Here is a 14,718-nt window from a genome sequence, read left to right on the forward strand (position 1 = left end):
AGTTTACAAGATATTTATTTGCCTGTGTACAAATCATTATTGCTGGGTGACAGCATCCCCACAGGAAGGAAATTTGCTTTTAAATGTCTTGTGGCATCATTTTCTACCACTGCTGTTCTGTAAGGAGCTCAGATCCAACCACACGTACATTTAAGGCATTATTTGCACGCATGCAGCTGCTTCCCACGTACATTATGGTAATAGCCACGTGATAAATTGTGGAGCTACATGAATAAATTACATTCACTATGAACCTTTGACTGCACCACTTGCTCTCTGCCCACTAATCCATCTCTGCTGACATGTCTTTGACAATCTAAATCTCCAAGCAGTTTCAAGCAGCCACTGTTTAAAACCAAATGGAAGTCATGTGCCCACATAATATTTCTTACTGGTTTTTTTCCTTAATCTTGAAGTACAATTTTTACCTATAAATAGTGATAGCTGTGATTTAGCACTCAATAATATTTAGTAACTTATCATGTAATGCAAAAAGTTGTTCTTCTAATGATTTAAAAAAACCAAACCAAACAAACCTGCCCAATAAATCTTGTTTCTTACTTTTAGTGCAGATAAACATTGCAGCAGTTCCTATCTTAAGTAATACTGTAAGTTTCTGAAGGCCTTTGTTATCAGTATGCACTCTAGTTAGACAACAGTTTTAAACAAAAAAACAACCAGGCAAACAAGACATTTTGATTAAATCTAAGTGTTAAAAATGGTGCCAGAACTCCCCTTGGAAACATTTAACTGCACCAGGTCATCGGTGCTGTGATGTGGGAGGAAAGTTTGCTTGGGAGTGACCTGAGATTACAGCTGTAGCTCACTTGCAGCTTAAGCCTGTGAGATACAGAAGGCCACCAGAACCCTCATGTGAGAAGTGGAGAAAGGGGAGTAACTGGGGACAAGCGAGAGAGAGCACGCAGGATGAGAGCGTGCATTCAGCTACACCAGTGTGGAGTGACTGACTCTTACATGATAAACTGGGATTTGTCTCCAGAATAGATGTAGATTGTACATACACTCTATTTTTATATATGCACTGGTAATGGCTTGGCTTGTTTGAAACATAAGAAAAAGGACAGAAATATTTAATGTTCCTAAGGTACTGCCCATGGCTCACAGCAGAGCATTCTCATCCCTAAAAATGCTTTATTGTCTATCTGTACTATAGCTACCTGTAGGAATTAGATATTTCCTTCAAAATGAGATATTATATATTTTGTAGGGCTGAGCCCTTGGCATTTTTGAGATCTTTAATTTTTGAGTTCACTTTTAGTTTTAGAAAATGAGTTAAGAAGATAGCACTGACATACTTGGAGAAAGTGGGCAGTGGAAAGAAGTTCTTTCGTGTTAGGCATGTTCTTGTGCTAAAAAATCCCAAATCTGAAGTGACAAAGATGCAAAGGTTTCTTTTCAGCACAGTGAAGTGCCAAACTGGCATATACAAATACTTGGTTTTCTTCTTGTAAGTTCTGGCTACGTGCCTACCAAACCTTTACCACTGTTTTGTTATTGAAATCAGGTTAACACTGATTTGGAGAAGAACAGGGCCTTTTCAGCTATTCTAATAATAAGCAACAGTACCAAGCAGCCAAGTCTGTTTCTGCAGGATGACAAGGAAGTTCAAGCAGCCTCCTGTTTTATTTGCATGTCAGTTCTCTGATCAGATTTACTTATTTTCTGTTCACCAAATGGACTGAGGTACTAGCTGTTGAGTCTCTGTCAGCCTTTGGTGTATTATAGATTAGATCCTTGAAACAAACCAGACTGAGAATTTCTTTCAAGTCCTGCTGGGAGATTATGGTAGAATCTAAGGCAGTCTGTGAGGGTAGCTGATAATAATCTGCAATGTGTGCAAGCATACAATACAGAGGAGATGGGTGGTTAAATTGGCCCCCTACTTATTTCTGCAAATTCCCCATGGTATTAAATGTTCTTATGAGTCCATGATGAATTTGTACTTAGTGAGCATGTTTAGTTGACAGACTGAATAACAGGGCTTTGCATATGTAAATTTGTTGCAAAATATAACAGCCCTAGCTGGCAGCTAAAGCCAGCATTTGGCAGCTCACTACTTGAAGGTAGCTTTGTGGTGTCCCTCCAGAACAGCATTTGTAGGTATTATGGGAAGCATGCAACAGAAAAACTATCCCACAGTTGCTTTTAGGCGTCTATTCTGAGAATAACATTATGGTTTCTGGTGACATTCAATATTGACAGCTCATGAGATTATTCTGAAACCTCAAACCCCTGGAGTCCTACAATTATGATTATATTATATTCTCAGGTTTCACTTAAAACATCATCTTTATTTCCTTAGTCCTTCTGGTTGCAGGGAAAAGTTTGAAAATGAAACCAAAGAGCTCAAAAAGCAGAAGCCGAATAAATAATCTTCCAAATTGTTTGTTTAAAATCTCATCAGATTTAAAGTCATTCAGCATTTCTACATCTTGGAAAGGATTTTTGCTGAAGAGATGCATAAAAGAAACTTGTAAAAAAGTGGCCAAGAGTAGTTGAACACTTAAAATTTCTAGACATGAAGTTGCATGTATCTGTAAGGAGGATATGACAGCATCCTTCCAGAATAAATCAGGCTCCTTCCTACAGGATAACCAGCAATGTGGGGAAGGGCTCACTGGTCACTTTTGGCTTCCCTGTCCATTTTAAAGCAGTCTCTAGTTTCTCAGAGTGAGCTACATATGCTGGCAGAAGGTGCATGACTGCTTTCTGTGGCGTTCCTTCAAGGAATTTTGGACATATTTTGTCAGTCACAGACTTGGACTGAACAGCCACCATGTTTGAGCCAGTGTGACCCCTTCCTGCAGATCTGTAATTTATGAACTTTGAGCATTTGGCATTGCTAAGCGCGTGTCTGGCACCGTATGCTTGTGCATAGCAGAGGAGAGAGGAGAGGAAGAAGCTATTCACATTTTCAGGTTTGAGCAGCAGGTTTCACTGTGGAGAGACACTAAGCAAATTTTGAAGTGCCTGGTGGTACTAGTTCTCGTGGCCTGCAGCATTTCGGTGCAAAACAAATCTTCTTGAAATCCCTGGGAGTAACTAACAGTCAGTGAAATCTACTTCCCTCTTTGTAAGAGCAATTCCATAATACTCTGTCCAGTCATAAAGAGAAACAAATCTGACTTCCTATGATTGTCACCATCTTTTGCTCTACCAGAACAGTGTATAGGTGGCTTCTGGCTTTCCTTCTAAAACATGTGCCAGCTATGTCCCTGCTACAAGCCCCAGGAACCTGATGCTGCTTCTCACGGCTCAGAGATGCTGTCGCCCCAGTCCCACCTGCCCTGCACAGGGACTGGCCCCACTGCTGAAATCCATCCTTTAGCGTGTGGTTTGCATTCAAACCTGAGCCGTGATTACTCTGCAAACTCATCACGAATTTGACCAGGACACTCCTACTGGCTGTTGCTGTAAGTTGCAAACTAGAGTCAGGTTTGTGTTACCGACTTGTGTTTGCAGCTCAAATGGCAACATGAAAATATAATTTTCTTTGTTTGTGTTAAGACCTAAATATCATAATACATCCCAACAGCTAAAAAATGATGAAATTATCATCAATTATGGTTGCCTGCAGCTAATTTCCTTCGTAGGTTAAATAGAAGCTTGAAAAGGAGCCTGCAGATGGGAGTCCTGTGCATTTGTACAATTTATAGAGCAGAAATGCCGATGACAGTAGAAATTTGAGCCCTTGAGTGCTACTCCGTATTTCATAGCCAATCAAAACTAAATTAAGAAACAAAGATTATTAAAAAGTATTCTGCACATGTAATTCTGGCATAATATTATGAGGTGGACATTAAATTTTTCCCTCTGAGACTTTCAGCATCATTAATATAGCATTCCTTTAATTACAAGTAGGCTCATATTCCTTAAAAAGTGGGAAATACTATGTAGCATAGATAGTGATACCAGTATTATGTTTACTGAAATAATTAAATGAACAGATTCTTTTCAAAGTAATGGGTAAATCACAAAGTGAGACAGAAATTATTTTTGAAGGCATTTTGGCACTCATACATACTTTCTCAAATGAGACATTTTAAAACAGTGTTGTGCAATACCATTAAAATATGCTATTAAGAAAAAAGCTTTTTTCTTTTATGCACTAAATTTGAATAAAAATGAAGGATTCTAAATTCTACCTGTATAGTCTTTCTAGATAGCATGGGGTAGACGTTTACAACATCTGCATTCATCTAATTTGAACTCTTTGGGCACATATAATTATTCCAGCTGTCACTGTGTCATTGTAGAGCATGTTACCCTTCAGGGTGTGGGGTTTTTATTTTGGTGTCTCCTCTTAAGTCAATAAACATTTCATTTCCTTGTATTTAATTTCTAATACTCTGCGACCTGAGAGCTTCAGCCCCTGCCCATTGGCATGTCCCCAGCAGGGCAGGACAGCCCAGCACCACTGCTGTGGCTGTTCCCATCCAGCCCCACTGAGCCCCCCAGGGATGCGAGGGGCACGGACTGTCCCTGTCTGTCCCCCAGGGATGCGAGGGGCACGGACTGTCCCTGTCTGTCCCCCAGCTTCCTCTCACTGGGCAGCGCCACACGCCAGCCTACCTGTGCCTCTGGCAGCACCTGCTGTACACTCTGCAAAGGCTTCTTCGTCCTTATGGGAAAGGGCTCCTTGGTTTCCTACAAGATTTAAAAATATGGATATACTTTATGACAGCAGGAATAAAAAAAAAAAATTGGTAAAATTTCTTGTTTTGTCCAACTGGAAGCAATCTAATAATTAATAATTGCTCATAAATCAAAACTGAGGATTGGTAGTAAAACAGATTTGCATTTTATTCATTATCACATATCAAGATGCTCCAGTAAATCTTTAACAACACTCTGTCCAGTTGCTTTTTTTTTTTTTCTTCTCCTCAGTTACACTTTGGGTACTGGAATGTTTTCAAGCCTGAAACAAAACAAAAGCACACCCACAAAGTACAGTTGTTAAAAATAGTTGAGGGTAAAACAGGGTTCCTAAACAAAATAAATGGTTCCAACATATTTTCAGTTGCAGTTTTAATGCACATGTCACTAGTATGTGTAGAAGAGCATCCTTTTAAGGAGATTTATATTTTGTAAATACACTTTGTAAGAGCAGCTGTTAAGCATTTTCTAGCATTGCCTTTATTCCATTTACTATTTCCTCTTCTAGTTTGGTTTGTTTTTCCTATGAAGTTAGCTGGGAATAGTAGACATTTTTAGACTGTTATTTTAATAACAACTGATCTTAAAAAGCAGGGAAGTGTGCTGGGGGAGATCGTGGCTCTCTGGATGAGGTTCTTTAAAATACCTGGGCTGGAGACTCCCCCCACTGCTCCCTCCTCCCTGGTCCCGCAAAGCACAGAGGCGGTACATGGAGGGAGATGCCCAAGTACTCTGTGGGAACTTTGAGTTTTGGCCTTGTTTGCGTATAGAACCAGCAACACCAATTTTATAAAGAAATAAATATCTTCCGCTATAAAAAAATTCCCAGACATCCATGGTGAATGTGAATAGCTTGCTGTCAATGCAGTTGGACTAGAAACATCCCCTCAGCAGCACCTTTAGTGAGGTAAAATAATACTGCTTGATAAATAAAATATTTTTACTAGACCTATCATCATTTGAACTGCTGCTGGTGAGGCAGAGGTGATCTCGAGCCCGTGGCTCACTGCAGGGAGACTCCTGACCAGATTTGCTGGGGTGCAGGGAGACAGTGCAGCCCAACAGCACATCCCAGCTGGTGCTCCTCGGCTGGGGCAGGACAGCACATCCCTCCTGAGCTGACGGGAGGGAGAGCTGGGTGACCCCATTTCTTCTCCTCTGCTAGAAAACCTGAACTTAGAATTTTTTGCAGGATGGTAAATCCTCTTTTCAGCAGAGTGACCTTTGCCTCCCAACCTGGCGGTGTCACGCAGGCAGCCGGGAGCAGCGGAGCTGCAGCATCACCCCCTCGGTTTGCTTTCGCACATTTTGGTCAGGGGCACGATGCCCTGCAGTCCCAACGGAGCTGAGCAGCGTCAGGCTTTCCAGGCTGAGCACATTGTACAAGGAGCATGATATTATATTTCTTCCCACTGTGGTAGACACGTCTCAGAATGTGAATTTTGGATTTACTTGGCAGAACTGAGCAGAGATAGTTTTATGATGCTCAGGTTTGTCCAAATTATCTGGATAAACTTATTTTTTCCATTTCATTTAGTCCCTGAATGTCTCTGAACCCCAGAGTTTAATGTCTTTTTCTTGCAGAGTTTGTACTTTGTAAAAGCTAAGAATCACTGGAAACCAAATGCAAGTTCCTGAGGCACTTCCATATATTAAAATTTCCATTTGTAAGCATCTTGTTGAAACAAAGCCAAGTGAACTCAGCTGAGAATTCTACAAACCTTGGTACATCAGTGCAACCATTCTGGTTAGTGGGCTCCCCAGTGTCCTTTGAGAAGGAAGAATGAGTAAGTTGACTCTCAAGTAATGATTTTAACATTTAGATTTTTATGTTATTTATAAAGCATCCAGTCCTAATACAACCTAAATCACCTTCATTCATTCAAGAAAAAATAAATGTACAAACTCAGACAATAATCTGCACTTCCATCCCTTCTGCTTTATGCTGGGAAGCAGAGGAGGAGAAATGCAGCCAGGCATTAGCAATCCCTCTTGACAAAGTATGGAAATTACCCATCTCATTATGTGAGGATGAAAACCTGTCATTTATTTTTACCCAGAGAGTTTAGAAAGGGCTGAATCTGTGGGAGCTGGTCCACTGCCACTTTTCTTTTTTTAATACTGATACTGCTTTGCCAAAACTGCCATTTCCAATACATAACATACTTGTTTAAGAGTAGCTAAAACCAGGTGAGAGATCTGTTAATCAAAATATTTCTTGACTTGTTTCGAGGCCTGTGAGTATTGGCTGAATATGAAAATAAAAAATAATCCCAGATGCTGTTAAGACCATTGAGTGATGAGATGAAGATCCCTGCATACACTGGAACACTAATTTCCCTAGTTAAAAAATAGGGGTAGCTCTGTACCCAATTTACTTGTAGAAACAATGACTGTTGTAGACATTTTAGGTATGGAAATTCGTGTTTTCACAGGTCACTTGTGGTGATATCATCTTGATCTACAAGTACAAATATAGCTAAGGACAGAAAAATCCTTGGCATTGAGCTGACTTGGCAACGTACATAAGTGATTTCATGTAGCTTTGATGTTTGGTGTGTTGTATTTTCTGGAAAATGGTTTTATTTCTTATCTTCTAGTTCTTTTGGCAGATTGTTTATATGGAATTTAGGAATTAAAAAAGGGGAGGAAAGAAAAGGGTGCAAATAATTTTAATTATATTTGCTACAAGCAAGAATTTGTACTATATCTGGGATGTTTTATGTCAGGCTTCAGCCCAAAGAGAAATTTTATAGCTAAGTATTTGTAAAACCTCTAAAAGAAGACATCATTATGATGAAAGGAGTATTTTCTTACCTGTATGTGCTGTGTCTTTCCAACATCTTGGTGCATTTTAGATTTTTATCATTATTCATTAGATAATCTGCTTCATTTTAACTCATCAGTTTGATTTTTACCAGTTACACCTGCTCATAAGATGCTTTCTTCCAGTGAAAACTAGAAACAGAGCTACTTGTGGGTGACATTTGCAAGTGACTGGGGGTGGGGAGATGGTAAAAAAAAATAAAAAGGAATAGCAAACAGCTACACAAAAACCCTCATCCTCTAAAATCTGCAATGTGCATAGCTGTAGGAAAAAAAAAAAAAAGGAGTACAGAATGCAATTTTGTAACTGCTAAAACAACTTTTTATACACGTGCTATTTTCCTCCTCTATTTTTAACACAGGCTTGCAGACTGACATGCCTCTTGGCTTCCTTGACCATATGGATCTGCCAAGTAGTATGAATACTGTAGGGATAGCCTGCAGAAATAGCCTAGCAAGGTGTCTCACTTCACAAGGCTTGATTCAGACTTCCAGACACATTAAGTAACGGGTTTAAGGGGGTTCAAGCATTGTAGCTTCCCTCACTAAATTTGTTGGGTAAATTTTTGCCAGTGGTTTGCAGCTGAAAACCCTATTTTCCTGAAAAAGAAGTGGGATAAGACTTTGAAAATAAAATGTTAAGATCATAGAAGCTTTGTCATCTGAAGCAATGGCTTTGATTTTTTTAAAAAAGATACACTTCAGTAACTAAAAGGAAATTCGAAGTGACTCATCATGTATATTTCATGCCTAAGAGCTGGTGTTTGACTTTACATCAACAGGGCTTAAAATATGGTCTTCCATTGAAATTAATGTGTCCTGTGTTAGGCAACAGAAGGACTCCTACTGACAGCAATGGATGGCTACAAGATACAGCTTCCTTAGTAGTGAGCATTATCCTCTGCACTGTACCAGTTTGAAACTCTCAACTAGGAACCATAAAACCATCTTAAGATACCCATAAATTATGGGTATCTTAAGTAAAGTTAACTGCATGCCTTTATATTCTAATATTTTTCTTGTCAGAAGCAATTTCACTGAAGCTCACTTATTTTTTCTGTTTTAAAATCTTCTTTACTCATTTTACTGGTGCTGGGTTTTGGATTAGTTCAGCTGTTGTGAGCTTCAGTGCAAGGCTCTTTGTCCCTAGTGACAAAGCAAATTTTGGAGAATAGAACATTATCCATCTTTTCTTGGTTTTGGGACATGCAAGAATGCACTGAAAGCATCTAGCTGCAAAGTGCCAGCAAGGATACATATATAGAATATATAACAGGGATTGGATATTAAAATATTCTATTTTAGCTTTATGCATCTCATGGATTATTTGTAAATAATTGAAAAGGACAGAAGGCTGTTATTGACTGATCTTTCCATAGTTCTCCATAACTGCACCATCACTGCTTGTAGCCCTCAAACATTAGCCAGGCATCATCAATCATGAAATTCAAGTTTTACAAGTTTAAAAACAGGTCTTGGAAAACACTACAACAGTTGTCCTTCCTTTGTTAATCAGAAAAGGTGGGGGTTTCAGAAGAATATTTGTCAAATTTTAAGCCTTAACAGAAAGTATGCCATTTTTTTTCAGTGTTAAACAGTGGACTGATGTCTGAAATGCTACTTGGGGTTTGTTTGAGTTTTTTGAAGCCATACAGACAATTGTTTTCCCTCTTCTACAATCTACAAGTCTCCAGCTGGTGTTAAGTGTATGTACATTTAATGGGATGGTGTGGCAGGCAGCTCTCACACATCTGCCACTTGTGCAGTCCATGCAGCTCTCTAGGGTGCCAGCTCTCTGCCTGACTGGAAAATGGTGGAGAAAAGAAAGACTGAAGAGAGACATGGGGAGTTGTTCCAAAAAACAGAAGAGCCTGCCTGCCTTCCTTCTGGTTGCATCCCTGTCTTGTCAGACCTTTAATGCTCTGCACCTTGAGAAGCCATCAGGGCTGATGGGTTTGTTTTACATAGAATTCTGATATCCTATTTGGATAATATTCTTTTTGGAAACGGTACAGACCACACAGACCTAATTTGTGGAGTTCAGATGGGTACAGGCAAAGTGTTTTCTAGATGTTTTCTAAGTTTAAAGAGCTCAGCAGTAGGATGGGGGAAGATTGTACAGGAATGTTGACTGGTTGATGAGGACCAGCTCACCATGCTGCTTTGCCCAGGTGCTCAGTCTCTAGAACAGTAAATATATTGCAGTACCTCAGAAAAAGCAGGCATAGCCCTTTTACAAAGCAGTGTTTGACTCTCCCAATCAATAACAATCTGGCTAAGAATTTGAAGTAAATCTTGTTCTGGTGATTGTATCATGTCAAGGGCTTCATGCTACTAAGTGATAGGTTTGGAATAATAAAATTGTGCATAAGATCAGAAATAAAAATCAGAAAGCAGCAGGGCACCACTGAGTTTTACCTTAGTATCAGGGGCTTTTTTCATTTCCCATCCTCAAGGTCATTACACCTCTACTAATGCAACCATCAGCATCCTCCTCCTGTCAGGCCAGTTCTCATAACTTCAAAAAAAGATTTACAGAAGCTGACCAAGAAAAAAATGTTCTTCACAAATTATTACAGGGATGAATGGCAGCTGTGCTGTGATGACCTGTTTAACACTTTGTTGATGACACCACTGTACATGAGTTTCTCTCAACTCCTGTCATGTAAGCCACAGTTGATTTTTTTGTCTTTCAGCCTAGCCAGCCACCAAGGCCACAGAAAGCAGATGTAAGGGCAATCCTTGCTGTCACTGCTTCTACTCTTAGTAATTGTTTTGTTGATAATTACAAGCTGTATGAAGCATCACAGGAAAAGCAGAACAAGTTTACTTTTACAGTGTTGAAATAAACCATAAATTGGAATCACTTTGTAATTCAAAATTACCCCTCCTAAGCAAGGATCAGGTGCACAGCATTTAGCTGCAACTCGTGTCAATGTTGGCAGTGCAGCAATAGCAAAGGGCAGGTGCTGAAGAGGGGAATGAACCTCCTCATCTGAGTGAGCAGGGAACCTAGGAGGGAATGCTGGTCTTGTATCCATCCAACTTGTACCTTGCATGCCTCCCCTATATCCAACACACACCAGAGCATTCCAGGAGGTGCTGCAGCCCCCCAAGTGAGCCATGCACACGCAGAGAAGTGCACTGCAATGTTGCATGTTGGAAGATGGCAACGGAGACCATCCCATTTCTATGTGGAATGTGAAGGATTCTTGGATAATTTGTTTCCAGTAGAAATCAGCTTTCTGCCACTAAGAAACGCCTGTTTCAATACTGGTTCTACCAGTATTGTCGCTGAGATTTTGTTAGAAGATATTATCTGGCCCATAAACACTGGAGACAGAGGAACTTGCAACTGAGCCTGCAATACAACTGTACCTGATAACACAGAAACTTATTTCAAGCCTGCACATTGGAGATCTTCACCTGCCAAGTGATGGGGTTCAGTTATTTTTTGCTTTAATTAATTAGAGGTTTCTGACCTAGCTTTCTTAATGCTTTATACAGAAAAAGCAGTATGGATAGTAGGCACAACAAAATACAGGCACACTTTAGAGCTAATTTACAGAACTTTAAGCTAATGAGAAATGAGAGTCCATTCCTATAATATCTTTATCTCAGTGTCTTATTCTACAGACAGTGAAACTCGCAGGCATTGAGAAGCCATAGAAAAGAGTTATTTTCTGATTTGGTTTGGGGTTTTGGTGAAATGTTTTTAGCTTTTCCAAGTTTGATGAGCCAGGTTTCAGCTATTTTTCTATATAATTTTCTTTGCTAATTGTATGTGCAAGGGTCACAGAACTAAGGTAGTAAAAAAAAAAAAAACCTCATTTTAACCTGCAGTTGATTTATGAAATGATACTGAGTTCCTTGAGTTTGGGAAAATAACATATACCACTAATAATCTCTGGGAACTGATTTAACACCATATTCTATTGCAGTGCTAGGAAGAAGCCAAGGACTTGTAACAATCTGTCATTTGCGGTGACATTTTTATTACTCTTTCAGAAAGGCTGTGCTTTAATTGTCTTCTTGCTTCAAATCAACTGCTTAGTTTGCTTTAACAGTATTTTTTTCACTGTAGCTGCCATTGCCCTTGCTATAAGAAACCTAAACTCTCTGTATATTTCTGGCACGGTAACTGCCAACAGGAACACGAGAAGAGAACCTACCCATGTCCTTCTAATTTAAGGGAGTGAAAATGCTACTGATTGCAAGTCACATTTTCATGGAGTTCACTCCAAATTCCTTGTAGACCTGCATCCCAGGCAATTCCCCCTTGATTCACTAGGATTGATCTGAGAGAAAATCCATCAAAAATAATATACCTTTTTTCCCAGTATTGTGGCGTTTGCAACAAGCTGCCCAGTGGAAAAATAGCTTTGCTTTCAACTATTATAAAGAAACTGCAAGCTCTTAATTTAGTAGCAATGTCGCTAGTGCTTTAGCATCTTCTGCAGTGTGCCTCCAACTGATGAACTGAAGCACAACTATAAATAACGATGATGTCTTTGTCAGCTTGTGAGAAAAAAGGGTTGGATTTTGGTTTTGTTTTTTGGTTTGGTTTATTTTTCACATTTCCTGGAAGTGCATGTAGTAGAGATATCTCTAATCTCTTCTTTTGCTTAATACGTAGATTTATCTCTTTGACGAGATGATAAATACTGAATCAAACCATCAATTTGTTGCCTGCTGGTTCACGACAAAGCTCAGTGATCCACATTATATCATATACAATGGGCACCCCAAACTCTAGTGATTGCAAGTTCTCAGCTTTACTGTTCAGAACTTTGAGGTGCACTTCCCTTTCCAAGTGAGAGGCAATTTCTCTCCACCCCAAACTGGACTTCACAGAACCTGGCTAAACTGCATTCTCAGACCTCTGGTTTCTGTGCATTCCCTGTCCTTCACCACTCTGTATTTGATAACTAAGAAGTTGTCCAGGGAACAAGTGGCTTTGTTCATTTGGATGTACAAGCTCTGTATTTTAAAAGGAAAGCATAAAGTTCCACAAATCCTCAGACTGAGAACTCAGTGCAATGATGAAGTGGAGGGACTTGATGCCAGCTGTGGCAGCATAGCTGGTCTGCATGCTAAGAGGTTTTAATAGAACAGATGAAATCCATCCTGGATTCTGAATCACATATGCATTCAGGCAAAATATGATTGGGAAAAGAAAAAGAGTTAATTTTCAGGGCTTGCATGCCTTTGGATTTGTTTGCTTGAGTGTATTTTTGGAGGATAATGTTAGATGCCAAGGGAAAGTTACAGCAAGGCTTGTGACTAATGGATAAGATGCAGTATGCTCTGTGATGCTACGAGAAAAATGCTGATGCAGTTCACTGATACCAGACAGATAAAATACCACCAGCCTTAAAAAAAAAAAAAAAAAGCCAAACTGAAAGATTTTGTCAAGTTTTTGAGATCACACCTTAGTATCATTTTAGAGGATGTTCTAATAGTAGCCACAGAAATAATTGCTGATTAAATTGTTGTACAACTCGATTAATGAGGTGAAGGAAAAATAGCAACATCTTCATTTTAATGAGATGTCTGCTCTCTCCTCCTCTCCACTATGCATTTTAATGTACCTTGCTGTCTGCACTGACTTGGGGCTCCAAGGCTTTGTCATTTCTTGGCAATTCTGTTCTCTAATTTCTTCTGACACATGGTGCTTAAATCCACACGAAATGTGAGGTGAGGCAGAGAGGATTCCTGCAGACTGCCTTGCCATAAGAGGAATACTCATTTGCATTATTCATTAGATAAATGCACTGATTTGCATCTCATTCTGGTCTCCATTTCCAGGCAGGGGATGGAGACAATTCACGGAAATGCTGAATTTTTGAATGATATTAGTAGTGTTCATTTGGAATTAAGTCTCCATTGTCTGCTGCCCTGTATTTTGTCCCATGCTTACCTTAAATACCTGCAGAAACTAGATCCTTTTGTTCTTTTAATACTGAACTGTGCCTATTTACTGCATAGTAAAAGGGTGCTAATTTGTTTATCATTGCAATTTTGAAAGCATTTATCAAAGCCATAAATCCATGCTTGATCATAATTTGTGATTATTGCAATCTTTCTCCCTGTTTTTCTGAGGTTATAGTTCAAAAGCAAAAGCTTGTAAATCAACTGCAGTGATCTGACAGCATCTATAATTTTTTTGCCATTCAGTATTCTTGAGCAGTAAGCTTTTAAGAACTACATGCCCTCTGTTAACTAGCACATTAATGCAGTGAAGTTGAGAAATAGTATAGCCCTAGATAACCATCAACATTGTCTCTCTCTCTTCTAAGCTTTATGAACCCATTTACATTATGCTTAGCATTAATATTTGATTCAGAAATCTATACTGTAAAAAGGAGAGGATATCACCGTTCTGTCCTCAGGGTGTTGGGGGAGGAAGGTTAATTTTTCAGGATGGGAGTTAGTGCTGTTGAGCTCTTCCATCCTGTTATTAAACACAGGATACTGTCTGGTGAAGTCGGAAATTTTAAAGGACTTAAACCAGTATCATTATTGCATCAACACTTTTTGAGAAAACCTACATGATAAACACCTTCAACTGCTGCTGCAATCCAGAGCCATTCCCTGAACCATCATTTACCTCCAAGGACAGCAAGTTGCAAACACAAATAGTGGTTTATTAACTCAGTGGGTTAGAACATGGTGCATACAGCACCAAGGTTGTGGGTTCAATCCCTGTATTGGCCATTGACCTAAGAGCTGGACTTGATGATCCTAGTGGGTCCCTTCCAACTCAGAATATTCTGTCATTTTCAAAGCCCTTCTTTACACCTGGTGCTGCACTGAACCGTATATTGCCTAAAACTAAGGAATGACATTGCCACCATTTTAAATAGCTTGGGCCATAATTGAAACACAGATGTTAAAAGCAATTAATAAATGGGACTCTGAAGGTTGACTTAAGCATGTGTTAAGGCTAATGATTGTGCATTATTTTTGTTGAAATTGTGTCATGGCTCTTTGGCTGATGCTGTAGCTCTGATTTGCCATGTTAGACAAATTCAATTCCTGAATCAGAAGGTGGGAAAGGCAATGGCCCTGAGGAACAGCTAGTCAGGAACACTTCATCTGTAAGCAGGATTATGGCAGAAAATAAAACTGAAATGGTATATGAAAATGAAACCAGTTTATATTAAGACTGACTCTGCCTAATGCACAACTTAATTATAATTGAGTTTGCCACAA

The 14,718-nt window shown here is 39.4% G+C and overlaps 1 protein-coding gene across 10 annotated transcripts in view; it reads left to right on the forward strand.

The window, feature by feature from the left end:
• Positions 1–14,718, forward strand: part of NTNG1 (netrin G1) — a 150,268-nt gene that overhangs the window by 8,017 nt on the left and 127,533 nt on the right. The gene's annotated exons all lie outside the window — the stretch shown is intronic.

This window comes from Lonchura striata, chromosome 8 (assembly GCF_050655825.1).
Source record: "Lonchura striata isolate lonStrDom1 chromosome 8, ASM5065582v1, whole genome shotgun sequence".
In the NCBI taxonomy this organism is placed as follows: domain Eukaryota; kingdom Metazoa; phylum Chordata; class Aves; order Passeriformes; family Estrildidae; genus Lonchura; species Lonchura striata.